This window comes from Alligator mississippiensis, chromosome 5 (genome assembly GCF_030867095.1).
Source record: "Alligator mississippiensis isolate rAllMis1 chromosome 5, rAllMis1, whole genome shotgun sequence".
Lineage (NCBI taxonomy): Eukaryota > Metazoa > Chordata > Crocodylia > Alligatoridae > Alligator > Alligator mississippiensis.
The window spans coordinates 89,093,305-89,107,189 of NC_081828.1; positions in this window are offsets into that span (position 1 = coordinate 89,093,305).

The window sequence follows — 13,885 nt, forward strand, 5'->3', positions numbered from 1 at the left end:
TTGGGTGTTTTAGTTTGCTGTACCCCAAAGTAATTTATGGTGCATTATGCCGCCAAATGTGCTACAGCAGCTGGAATTAATGCATAATACACCTCTGATGCGTGCAAACACCAACACCATTAAAGCGGTGCAAAAACATTTAACTTGCTTTAAAGTATCATGCGCACATGCCCCTCACTTTGTCTACACATGCCCATAGCATCTTCCCATCCTAATTTCAAAGGTCTATTTTTTTGTTCTTTTTTCTTCGATCTTTTACACAAAAACTTGCTGATTTGTCTCATAAGGAAAAGAAGCACAATATTTTAGACCATGGACTTACAATGTATTATAAGCAGAAAATAAACAAATCTTACTGTTTTTTAAGAGTTTGAAATATTTAATATTGGACTGCTCTAAACAGACACTTCTAGCTTATTAGCCCTTACTTGGATTAAACCAGCATCTCGTAAACTAGAAAAAAAACCTGATATGCAAAGGAGGATTCCAAGCACAAATTAATACTATAGGTGTATAAAAGTGAAAAAGATTAACAATGAAATAAGAGAAGAAAGGAGGGAGATAGAGTAGAGAGAAAAAAAGAGGACAAATTAATTGTTAAATAACAACATTTAGTGCAGCATTTTCTCTTCAAAAACCATATGTACAAGCCTATTAAAATTAGCCAACCAACACACAAAATAGGAAGTACAATGGAAGGAAAAATAAGTTAACATTGTGATAAAAGCTCTGGATTATTTTAAACTGGCATTGAGGGACAAATTCATATGGGCCCTTGAAATACCTCCAACTTCTACCCTAAATCTAACCAGAAAGGAGATCCAAAGAAACAGGGGTTAGTGGCCAAGGGTCCCTATATAATCAATTGGGAGAGTCTGATGCCTCTGAAGGGTGACAGAGAGATCCCAGATGCTAAGCAGGGAGTTGCTTGGAGGTGACAGGGTGTTCACCTCTCTGGAGCTTTAGCACCCGATTCCCATTAAGTACCAGATTCTATTCCACCTATTAGGCATTTAAGTGGATTTCAGCACTTAAATGTGATTCTATTTCACTCTATTCATGTCCTGAAATCCATAATGCATCTAGTTTTGTAACACATCATCATCTGATCATTAAGACAGTCAGGGAGCAGTGAGGAGGATTCACCCAACCTTCTAATTAACTGTTTTTTGGGGACTTGAGCACGGTGCAAGAAAATTGCATTTAAGCATATAAATGGATTTATCCCCACATCCACTGAGGATCCTGAGTACAACGCCGTCTTCTGGAAACAGGGACCTAGCAACATTATACAAGGTACTAGTGAAAACTCCTCTAGGCTACGGTGTACATTTTGGTTATCCTTGCTCAAAACAATAAACAACAACAAAAAGATAAATGCAAACTGGAACAGGTCAGAGAAGATTACTGCGCTAAACAGGAAATGCTTGTCTTGTAGGAGGAAATTAGAAGACCTGAGCTTTAGTCTAGCAAAATACAGGCTGAGAGGAAAGGGGAGTATTCTTTATTAATACATCAGGAGGAAAGAAAAGGGAGGGGGAGAAGAGGATAAACACTGGCAAGGAAGAAAGAATATTAAATAAGAAGGAGAATGTTAACACAAAAACAAATGGTATGACCTTATCAGAGCCAGGGTAGACATAGTTTTCAGATCTAGTCCTCAGTCCCTCATGCAAAGCATAACTCCAGATGTTCTCTGACCACCCTATTATCTCCACAAGGCGTTTTGGCATTGATGTTAGGCATCACATTTTTCATTCCCAGAAGTGCCATCAGATAATTTTCTCGTGTTACATTCTATAAGGAGTCAATTTCAAAGAATGGATTGGGGTGAAAAATAAATGATTGGGATTTTTTTTTTAAACATATAAGTGACGGTGCATACATCAAATTGGTATGTAATCCTAACTGCTTCCTTGCAACTTCTTTTTAAAGGTATCCATTTCCAGCACTGAAGAAATACTTTTTCTTTGAACTCCCACAGATGCATATTTCAGTGACTCTATTTTTTTCTGCCATAAGTGAGCCAATTCAGTCATGACCTACACAGTTGTTTTTGCTCACAGTAGTGCCATGTGCATGTACTCAGACATTTAATTTTAGCTTTTGTGAATTTAAAAATGTAGCAATAATTCACATTTTAAAATAATAAAGCATACACTTTATTCCTTCCAGAGGAAATGTTAATTTAATATTTAAAAGTCCCACTGATAAGAATTAAGACTTTAAGTAAATACAGCAAAATATTAGAGTAATATTTAAGTTTGGTTCTTCTCCCTCACCCCTACACCCCCGATATACAGATAATTCAAATGTTAGAAAGTGATTTCTGAACTTTCAAGTCAGTCATATTTTTGCTGAAATTAAATATGAAGTGTTTGAAAAGATATTTTGAGCAGAAAAACTCAATGGAAAATTTTTGTTTACTCAACCACAGTATTTACTGATGCTTATACTCTAAAGCAATTATAACCCAAGAAGTTAAATAAATCATTGAGATTAAACAATATGTAATGAAGATATTTTTATTTTCAGATGTTACAAATTCGTTACGGGAAGTAAGAAGTTGCCTGAGAAAATGATCAAAGGAAACTATAAAGCCTTAAAGGGAAAGCTGATTTCACTCTTAATCAGAAATATGTGTCTGTTGTCAAATCAGCTCACTTTAGGAATGCAGGTAGGAAACGTTGCCTAGATAACAGAAATCTTAGAAAAATGTGACAGAGGATGGAAAAAATCTATATTATTGACTTGTACCTATGTTTTTTTAATGGGACGTATTTTTTTTACTAAATAGGTCCAGGAATCAAAACAAAATTCTTTTTTTTTTGTTCATTAAAAAACATTATAAGAACTCATGCAGAACTCAGAAATAAGCACTCAGCAAGGTAATCTGTGCTACTAAATAACACGTTTTTCATTAAAAGACTGAGCACCCTGTAGATACTATCCCAAAAAACTTCAAACACTTTTTTTTTCTAAATAACTTTAGACAGCATTGAGAAAACTATATCAAAGAACCCCCAAAAGGTTCAAAGGAGCTATGTTTTTGTTTTACTTAGCTGAAGTGAAACAATCCATGGATCTTAGTCTCAGCAACACATAAAACAGTGATCCTTTAAATTCTCCCAATTACAGGTATGGGTACTCACTAGGCTTAGTTCATTTCAGTCTTGACAGTAGTTGACTTTTAAAGACCTTTATCCTGGGGACAGATTTCTAACACAAGCATGGTTAAAATTTTACCTTTTTTTGCTTAGGATATTGAAACCATTTGTTGTTGTTGTTATTTCCTGGTTTCTAAAGTGGCAACACTGAGGTCTTTAAAACAGACGGCTTTAGAAAATGAATGTACTGTATTGACATATTGCAAATGTCAACAAAAAGATATTTGTTTTTCAGTACTTTACTGAAGTTTTGTAATGTTAAATACAGCTGTATAGTGTTGGCACATAGCATCAGCAAATGAAATCATCTTATGTAAACAGAAAATGTATCAATCTAGTTTTCCTGTAGAGTCTCTATAATTATGAAGAACTATACAGCTTGAAAGACATATTAGCGTTAAAACATTTTCTTTGAAATAATATGGAGTATTTCTAAGATTATTAAACGTTTTCTGATGAGGGCTTTGTGTGTATGTACTGTATTTACTCAAAATGAAGATAAGGATTTCCTCCCCCCGACCCAATTGGTATGGGGGTTTTAAAATGGGAATCTCACTAAATACATTACCTACCATTATGGAAACCACCTGTGAAGTTGATTAAATTTAACCAATACTAAGTATGGCTGTAAAACACGTAGGTCAAGTTAGGAAAACATACTGATGAGAGTCTTTTTTTTTCTTTTCTTTTTTTTTTATAATACAACTAAAAGACACTACATTAACATAAAACTTTGACAATCTCCCATTATACCTGTTTTTTTCTTCCATTCCTTCTCACCATTAACACATTAACCTCTCACAAGCCACCCCCAACCCAGGAGGGAGCAAAAACTTTCACTCCATCCCTTTGTCCTTTTGGAAGCAACACTGCAATTCTTTTGTCCTCCCTGTCTTCTCTGCCTTCTCCTTTCCCATCTCATCTGCATGTTGATCTACATAATATTCATATTCAGTTTATATATTGTCAACTCCAAACATTCTCTTCTGGTGAAAGCCAGTCCCTTGACCAAAAGTAGGTTTCTCACCCTCCCTATCACTACTGTCGTACAAAGTAGTAAGGTTCTCAGTCTCTGATATGACACATGTACACATGCCCACAGAGACTGAGAACCTTACTACTTTGCGCAACATTAGTCATAGGGAAGGAGAGAAACTGACTCCTGTGCTACTGCGGAGTAGCTCAAGCGCATGCCTTTTTAGTGAAGTTTTTGCTGTGAATTAGTCTACTGCACTTTTAGTGTCTTGTATAGATGCACCCTGTGTCTCCAGTCCTTTGGGCATTAACCCATACAAGTTTTAGGGTGTGTGGAGTTGCAGTCACTCCCCACACACAAATACAGCCTCTACATGGGAGCAAAGATTGGCATACTACCCTTCCTCCAAGAACAACGAAGGGCCCCTTGCACTGTGGAAGGACCCATGCTCTCTAGAAGATTCCCCTGGCACTGCACATCCTATAGACTGTCTTGTAGTTAGCCGTGTTTTAAATTGCATCTGGTGTTTTCCTCTGTTTTCTGTAATAAATCTGTCTTTTGTGTTTACTCTGTTTGCGAGGAGGGGTTTTTGGTTTGTGTAGGACATCCTAGTAATTCATTTAGTGTTTCTCAGGTGTTCTGGATGGGGGCTTGAGCCAAGGAAAAATATATTTAGTATATCAAAATTGAACCTGGCCCTTGCTGCTGCCAACTGGTGCCCAGCAGAAGGGGTACACTTGTAAAGTAAGTATACACAAAGCTTTCCAAATCTGGCATTCCCCAACTTCCTATTCCCTGGCTTTGTATCCTAGCTACCCTTTCTGGCTACCCTTTCTCTTTTACTTCCACCTCAAAAAAAATGTGTATCTGCCTATATACTCTCCTTATCCCTTCAATTCAGAATCTTTCTATTCAGTTCCTTCCTTCTTTTCCTCAGTTTTGCCAAAAAAATACTTACCCCCTTTTCCACCCAAGGTGCTCTGATCAGAAAGATTTTCTCATCTGTTTTTCTTTCCATTCTTTAATCCATTCTTTATGTCTTCCAGTTCTCTCACTTGTACTCCTCTTACCACTTTCTTTAATAATTCCTGCTTCTTTACTTGCAGTTTTTCCCACACTTCCACCCTATTCATTGCTTCTCTTCAACCAATATTTGTAAAAAAAATCTCTTTCTTTTCTCTTTATTGTAGTCCACCACTGCTAGATGATTTTATAATCTCTCTTCAGAGTCCTCCATCCTTTATACAGTTCTAAATATTTTTATAGGACTTGTAATAATTGGACATTTAACTTCCACATCCCTTTCCCCCTACCTTCACTTTTGTCTGAAGTCACTTTGTTAGGGCCCCCTCCCTTCTCAAGGGGAAGGTGAGTAACCCACAAGTTAACATGCCAATGTTAAAACAACAAGTATAACTTTTTATTGCAGAAAACACCACACGCCAAGTCAATACTAAAAGCTTACAAGCTGCAAGTGCGTCGGGCTGGAGGAAAGGCACTCCCCACCCTGTTCTGTGTTATTACCTGATAGGTCTCGGGAACCCCACCCTGCGTCCAGGGTGGCGAGACTACCTCCTTTAACGGGTCCTCAGCCTTGTCCTCCCCGAAGCAGTTCTGCCTGAAGCTCAATTTTTCTGACTTTTATACCCTCTCTCTCATTAACTATCTCTTCCAGAAGGGGGTTCACTTTTAGCCTTACTTTCTTTCTGGGATTAGAGCCAAGCTATTATCTCATTTTGCAAAGCTGTCATTTCTAAGTAAAAAGCTGTCATCTTTAAGTTCCTCTTCGGCCTGGACTTTCCAGAGCCATTGGTCGGGCAAGGGCAGGTCCCTTTCTTTTTTTTGTCTCTGCACATCAGCAAACAGCAGCAGATGCATTAGGTCACTATCCCATGGCTTCTAGGTTCTAAAAAGCTGACCCCCACTTCAGGGTGTCAACTTGGCCTTCTCCCAGAAGCCTCTTTGGGATGGGCCTCACACACTTCCATCCTCAGCATGTACTGATCACTGATGGTCACATATAAGCTCTCCTTTCAAATCCCTAGCACATTTGATATTAATACAAAATCAATCCTTAACACCTGTCTCCCACTCTGTTCAGTCCTTGTAATCACCTTTTCCCCAGCCCATACATCCTTCAAACCTTCTTCTTTTATGATACTAATCAGTACTTTTGACAAGCTGTCTAGGTCTTCCTTCCCTCCATCCTGTCTCCTATCTCCCACTAGAGTTTGCTGGCTACCTCTGCCTATATACACCCCTAATTTCTTAAGCAGGGTGATCCTTCCTTCCCTTCCAGCTGGCCCATATATATTAATCTCTAACACTTTCTTTTCTAGCTCCACCACTATCCATTGCAGTCTCCCTTCCATAATGACTTGCACTTGCTGCACTTCCACTTCCTCACTCTTGAGCAAAATTGTAACCTCCAGCTGCTTTGTTTGCATCTGACCCTGCCTACCACAATGGTCCCCAGCCCCATCTCTTTACAAAACACTTGCAGTCCTCTTCCATGGGATTCCACACTCCTACAAACATATTATATCTGCTTTTACCTCACTCAATATTGGTATCATCTTATTTCATCCCTTCCTTGTCCTTACTTCTGACATTTATAGATGCAATACACAAAATCATGCTTATCCATTTAAATTTCACACCTCTACAACTTTATGTGGTTGATGCTGTCAGCTCTAATCCTCCTCCTCTTTGCATCCCAGTAGTCTTTGCCAGTTGTTTTATTGCTTTAACATTTAAGAAAGGTTCCCCGTGACCTTTCGACTTCCCCCACTTCCATTTCCCCTTTCCAGTAGACACAGCCCACATCAGCTCCAATGTGCTTTTGGTCAACCTGTCTCTCTCGCCCTCTTTCTTTGTCTGCTTACTTGTCTAAGCTTCATAGCATGTGATTTTTTTCTTTTTCCAATTGGCCTCTCTTCTTTTTCCTGCTCTATCCTCACTCCTCCTTCTTCCTGTATCATTTTCTCCTCTTTCTCTTCTCTCTCCTCTGTCTCAAAGTTACTTGTTCCAATTATCTTTCCCTCTCTTCCCTCCTTCTTGCCCACTCTCCCTTTCCTGTCTCTGCTGCTCCTTTGTAGATTTAGCTTTATGTGAGTGGCACTGTAAGTGTTCCTCTTCCCCACAAATAATGCACTTCAGTATTTTTTTGGCACTCTAATGCCCTGTGCACTTTCCATTTACATCTGTAGCATATTGTATACTGACAGTATGTGGCCAAGTGTGCCCATACTTGCCACAGAGTTTAGCCTGTCTGAAATACACTGTAAACCCTTGATATGGCCCTACTTGGATTACTGGTGGTAAATGTATTATCCCACCAGGAGTCCCTTCATAGACCCTCATTACCCCCGAGCTCTCCACAATTCCATGCATATACCATATTTATCACATATCTTCTCAACATATAGAAGTTTTTGTAAATAAATTTCCCAACCATTTATCTATCCCTAACCATCTCAAGCATAATTATTGTCCTTTCTTTTGTCTTTTCTCCTGCAATAAAATGTATCCCCTTCAGTTCTTCTGTTTCACCTACTGCTGCATACATCTTCCAAAAATCCTCATAATTGTCTCAGCTCCCATATGAAATTCCCCATGTCTTCCGGTTAGGAAAGGTGACCATGCAATTCAAATGTTCTGGTTTAACATTCAAAAACTTCAAACAATATTTTTTCTATAGATTCCTATCTATTCATTGGTTGATGTAGATACAAGTACTAACCTGCTGCAGGGTTGTTTTTTTTTTCATGTGCAACAGCATGTGTAGACCTGACTTGGCAGGCTGGGGCATGAGGGTGCCTCAGCGTGGGGGGCTGCCTGCCAGCTAGCGCTGCACTGAAGTACACTTGTACTACAGCCAGCCCCTCTGTAGCACACTGAGCCAGGTTAGAGCAGCCCTAGCAAGCTGACCCCTGGGGCCTCCTGCTAGCTGGGGCTACTTCACCCGAGCTCTACATGCCATAGTCCTGGGTGCACACTCAGTTGCGGATCCCAGGAGCAATAAAATCTGGCATGATATGCAATAGAGTTTCTTGCTTCATAATAACACCACATGTAGACATGCATAGGATCTACTTAATTTCTGAAGAGGTTAGGAAAAAATCATGAGCTGCTCATAGCACTTGGTAATATTTTCATGGTCTTTCAAGGCGGCCCTTCCCCACTACTGATTAGCCTTGGCAGCCCACCTCTCACTACTTATTATTCAAGAAGGCTGCCCATCATGGTAGAATGGGGTGGGGTCATAATGATCATCCCTCTCTGCCAATCAGCAGTGAGGGGCAGAGAGCAGCTGCTATTTTTGCTGCTTCCCTTCTGCAGCAACCCTTGTGGATTTAAAGACAGGGTTACAGTGGCCCTGAGGACCACGGCACCCACTGCCAAGCCAGCATTTTTAATATTTTTTTTCTGGTGATTCCATGCCAAAATTGCAAGGATCAACATTTTTGTGGGGGTTGTGGAAACCTCTTTTTTTCTGGTTTCCACAAAAAAACAAATTCCAAATAGGGTAGATCCCTAGTTATATCATACAAATATAAGAGAAGTGATTTAATTTACATGTACACAACAATTTCACAGTCACAAGTTAGTATGTGTGTGCAGTTACCATAACCTACCTACTAGTTTTACAGTGTTTAAGTTACAGTGCAATAAAGGCCTTGGTTTACCAGACCACTTTTACCACAGCTGATCTGCATATTTATGAATAAGATAAAAAAAAAAAAAAGTTGGTTGGGATTTTCCTTTTTTTTTTGGTTTGAGTTTTGTTTTACTTTTCATCAAACAATATAAAATCAGAGTAATTGAAACTTTTCTTGGAAATGCATCTGTATTAAACAAATCTTCACTGAGATGTTTTTGAAACCCAGGATGGAATTTCTGGTGAAATCATAGGGTGAAGGCACTTGGGGACACAGGTTCAAGTCACAATCTACCCGATACCTAGCAAAAGCTTGACCCCCACATCTCTTACATTCAAGTGAGGGTCATAAATAATGGACATAGAGCTTTCTCAAGGTAAGTTCTATGGAGAAAAATAATCTTTTTTATTTTTTCAAAAGTTTTCTGGGCACACTTAATGAAAGTAATCCCCATTACATGGTCATAGCCTGCTAGAATTTAGCTGTTAGAAATAACAGATAGAAAAGTTTGTGTAAGTCATTAAACCAAATAGCTAAAGACTATCAACTAAGAGGCTATCAACTAGTTTTGTATAAGACTACCTCATTCCTTTTACATAATAAGTATCAATTCTTTTAAAACAGAAAAGAACAATTTAAAAGTGACATATGGAATGACAGCAAGGATGGAGATGATATATTTTTACTGTTTTTTTTTCTCTAATTAATATTGATAGTGACAAACTTTTCAGACTCGACCATTTGGCAAGACTGATTTTTTTTACTTGGTTATAGGTTTAGCTTTTCTTAATAAAAAGAGATAATTAATTTAAATCCTGTGGTTGAAAAAAAGGAACTAATATGAATAGAGACAGTGAGCATGCATAAAAGGTGTTGTTTGGAGCTTAATCCATAAAACTGAGGTGATGAAGATAGGTTGGGAGAAGCATCCAGAACATAAAAGACAAAGATTACATTCATTGTCTCGTTTGAGAAGAAAGGAGCACCTCCTATTTCTCATAAGATTTTTTCAGTACTGGAGTAATGGTGTTTCACAGTTGCTGTTAAATGAAGATATACTACATTTTACAAGTAGAGTAAAACTGGAGCAGACCCCTTAGAACAACTATACACTACTGTAAGTTACCAATCATGTGTCCCCTCCTCTACTCAGTTTCACCCCACAGTAGCTGTTTGTTCAGTGCAATCTGGTTCCCCCACTATCTAGTGTCCAGGCCCTTTAATAGCACCTTCTGCCAGCTGGTCATATGTCATGGAGTAAAATCAAGGGGAAATTCTGTTGCGTAACCACTCTGCTAGACCAGTACTGTGGTTCCAAAAGAAGGAAATAAGAAAAACATCTAGATAATATGACTACAAGAGCTGGCACATTAAGAAAAGAACTTAATGTAATGAGGCTTATAAAAACTGAAAGGCATAGTGATGCTGTGTATTGTATTGAATATTTACCTTCTATATTCTTCAGTGAAGGTTTACACAATTAAATGGAACTTGTGGCTTTAGGAAGATTTTATGCAGTTTGGTTTTCCTTGTATCCATCTGATGCTGTGTCTAAGAGAGTGCAGGGGTATACAGCTAGGACAAAGACTACACAAGAAAGATCTTGACTTACTGAACTGAACTTATCTGAGGCTAGGCAAAATGTTACATATGAATAAATGGGAATGAAATAGAGTAGGACGTAGAAATGGAATGCCTTTGATAATTCATTCTTTGAATGCATATACTGCATCCACTACATGCATACAATGCATCCTTTGAATGCATACACTTCTGGAAGATGTTATGTTACCAAACACAACATAATAGTCTCTGTCACTCTGTCTTTTCCCTTCACTTAGTGACAGGATCTCTGTCACTAAGAATAAAAAAATCCACACTATAAAGTGCCCAATGTATGCAGATGTTGGGTGATCTAGGTCCAACTAATGTGCTGCATCTTCTGGGCATGTGCTGGGCTCACCACAGGAGTGCACCAAGTTTAAGGTAAAACATGTTTGTTTGTTTGTTTGTTTTGGGTTGGGGGACTTATATCTGCAAGCATCCTAAGTGGTTAGAGTGCTCATTCAACAAACTGGAAACATGGATTGTAGGCCAGCCTTAGTCTGAGAAGGTTCAGACCCATCCTCTATATGGGGAATAAACAGGAGGAGATCACACTCCTGCTTGCTAGCATGCAGTATAACCTAGTTGGCTTAACTGAAACATGGTGGGATTTTATGCACGACTGGGCAGTAGGCATTGAAGGGTACAGGTTGTATAGGCAGGACAGAGTGGGGAAAAAGGTGGGGGTGTAGCTCTCTGTTAGGGAGCAGTACACATCTTCTGTCATCAAGGTGGTGGTAGAGGAGGGAAATACCGAGGCATTGTGAGTCAGGGTCCGGGGGGGGGGGGGGGCAGCGGAAAAGGACTTCATAGTGGGGGTCTACTATAGACCTCCTCTTCAGGATGATGAGCTGCATGAGGTATTCTCCAGGCAGCTCTCAGAGGCTATTCAGGTGAGGGAGGCAGCGGTCATGGGGGATCTAAATTACCCGGACATCTGCTGGGAGGAGCAGACAGCCAAAACAAACTGCTCATATAGGTCCTTACACTGTGTGCAGGACCTCTACCTAGCCCAGGTGGTGACCAGTCCCACCAGGGGTAGCACCTTGCTAGAAATGGTCTTAGCAACAGGGGGTGATCTCATGGGGAACCTATGAGTACACAGTAACCTGGATGATAGCAATCATCACTTGGTAGAGTTCACTATCCAGAGAAGGGTAAGAAAAATATCCATTGAGGCTAAAGTGTTAGACTTCAGAAGGGCCAACTTTAGTAAACTTAGAAGGCTAGTTATTGAGGTGGCAGAACTCAAGAATATCAAGCAAATGGGGAGTCCAGGAGGGTTGGAGGTTTCTCAAGAGAGTGATCCTTTGGGCACAAAAGAAATCTATCCCCTTATGGATTAAAGGAGGTAAGGAGGTAAGGGGGTAACCCCCCCCCCCCCCCGGCTGAAGAGGGAACTTCAGAAAAGATTGGGGGCAAAGAAAGAGATTTATAGGCAGTGGAATCAGGGGGCAGCCACCAAGGAGGAATACACCTCCTTGGCGTGCTATTGCAGGGAATCAGTTAGGCAAGCCGAGGCAGGACTGGAGCTTAGGCTGGCTTCAACAATTAAGGACAATAAAAAGTCCTTCTACAGATACATAGCAAGCAAAAGGAAGGCGCAGAGTAACATTGGGCCCCTGTAGGACAAATCAGGACAGTTGGTGGTTGACACAAGGAAAAAGGTGGAGCTCTTCAATGAGTTCTTTGCTTCAGTATTCTTAAGTACTGACGAAGACAATTCCCCCACCCTGAAAACAGATGGATGTCCAAAAGGCACCAGACTGCCAAAGGTTTGTGCTGACTTAGTTAAGGAGCACTTGGAAGGGCTGGATGGGTACAAGTCAGCAGGCCCGGATGACCTCCATCCATGGGTGCTGAAGGAATTGGCCACTGTCACAGCTGAGCCACTGGCATGGCTGTTTGAGTATTCATGGTGCTCTGGCCAGGTCCCTGAGGACTGGAAAAGGATCAATGTAGTGGCCATTTTTAAGAAGGGGAGAAGGGATGAGCTGGGTAACTTTAGGCCATTCAGTCTTACTTCTGTCCTTCAGAGGATACTGGAAAAAATCAGACTGCATTTGCAAAGGCCCAGCAGGGGAAAGGATGCTGAAAGGAAACCAGCATGGGTTTGTCACAGGTAGATCCTGCCTGACAAACCTTATAAGCTTTTATGACCAGGTCACACACTGCCTTGACACGGGAGCTGAAGCTGATGCCATCTACCTGGTTTTTAAGAAGGCCTTCGACACAGTTTTGCATCCTATTCTCATAGGGCAGCTGGCAGGCTGTGGAGTGAACACTTACAGTCAGGTGGGTGGCCATCTGGCTTAAGGACTGCACTCAGAAAGTGGTGATGAATGGGTCATTCTCAGCCTGGAAGGAAGTGGGCAGTGGGGTCCCACAGGGTTCAGTCCTTGGACCAGTGTTATTTAATATCTTCATCAGTGACTTGGATGAAGGTCTAGAGAGCACCCTCTCCAAGTTGGCAGATGATACCAAGTTATGGGGCAAAGTTAATACACTGGAGAGCAGGGAGCAGATACAGGCAGATCTGGACAGGGTGGATCAATGGACAGAATGAAATAGGATGCAATTCAACAAAGATAAATGTAAGGTACTCCACCTAGGGAGGAGGAATCCCCAGCACACCTGTAGGTTGAGAGGAGACCTCCTTGGCAGCTCAGCAGCTGAGATGGATCTTGGAGTCATAGTTGACTTCAAGATGAGCATGAGCTGACAGTGTAATGAGCCCATCAACAAGGCCAATCGCACCTTGTCATGCATTAGTAGATACATGACCAACAGATTGAGGGAGGTGATGCTCGCCCTCTATGCGGCATTGGTCAGGCCGCAGTTGGAGTACAGTGTCCAGTTTTGGGCGCCACACTTCGAGAGGGACACAGAAAATCTGGAGAGGGTTCAGAGGAGAGTCACTCGCATGATTAATGACCTCTGTGAAAGACCCTATGAGGGGAGGTTGAGGGATCTGGATCTCTTCAGTCTTCACAAGAGACAGATGAGGGGAGACCTTGTAGCCACCAATAAGTTTATCAAGGGGGGACAACAGGGAATTGGAGAAGTGCTATTTACCAGAGCATCCCTAGGAGTAACTAGGAATAATGGGTACAAACTAGTGGAGAGCAGATTCAGATTAGAGATTAGGAAGAAATTTTTTAAAGTAAAGGTGGCCAGAATCTGGAATGGGCTTCCAAGAGAGGTGGTACTATCACCTAACTTGGAGGTCTTCAAGAGGAGGCTTGATAGTTGCCTGTGATCATCTGATCTTGGTCCTCTTTCCTGCCAGGGGCAGGAGATTGGACACAATGACCCTTTGTGATCCCTTCTGACTCTACAATCTATGAATCTATGAGTCACCATGGGATACAGAAGCTGGAGTTGTCTCTCAAGTGTGAGCTTGCAAGCATAAGCCATGGCCACCAGAGATGGTAGTGGAAAACAACTTATGTGGTCAGGACCCTTATATCTCCTCA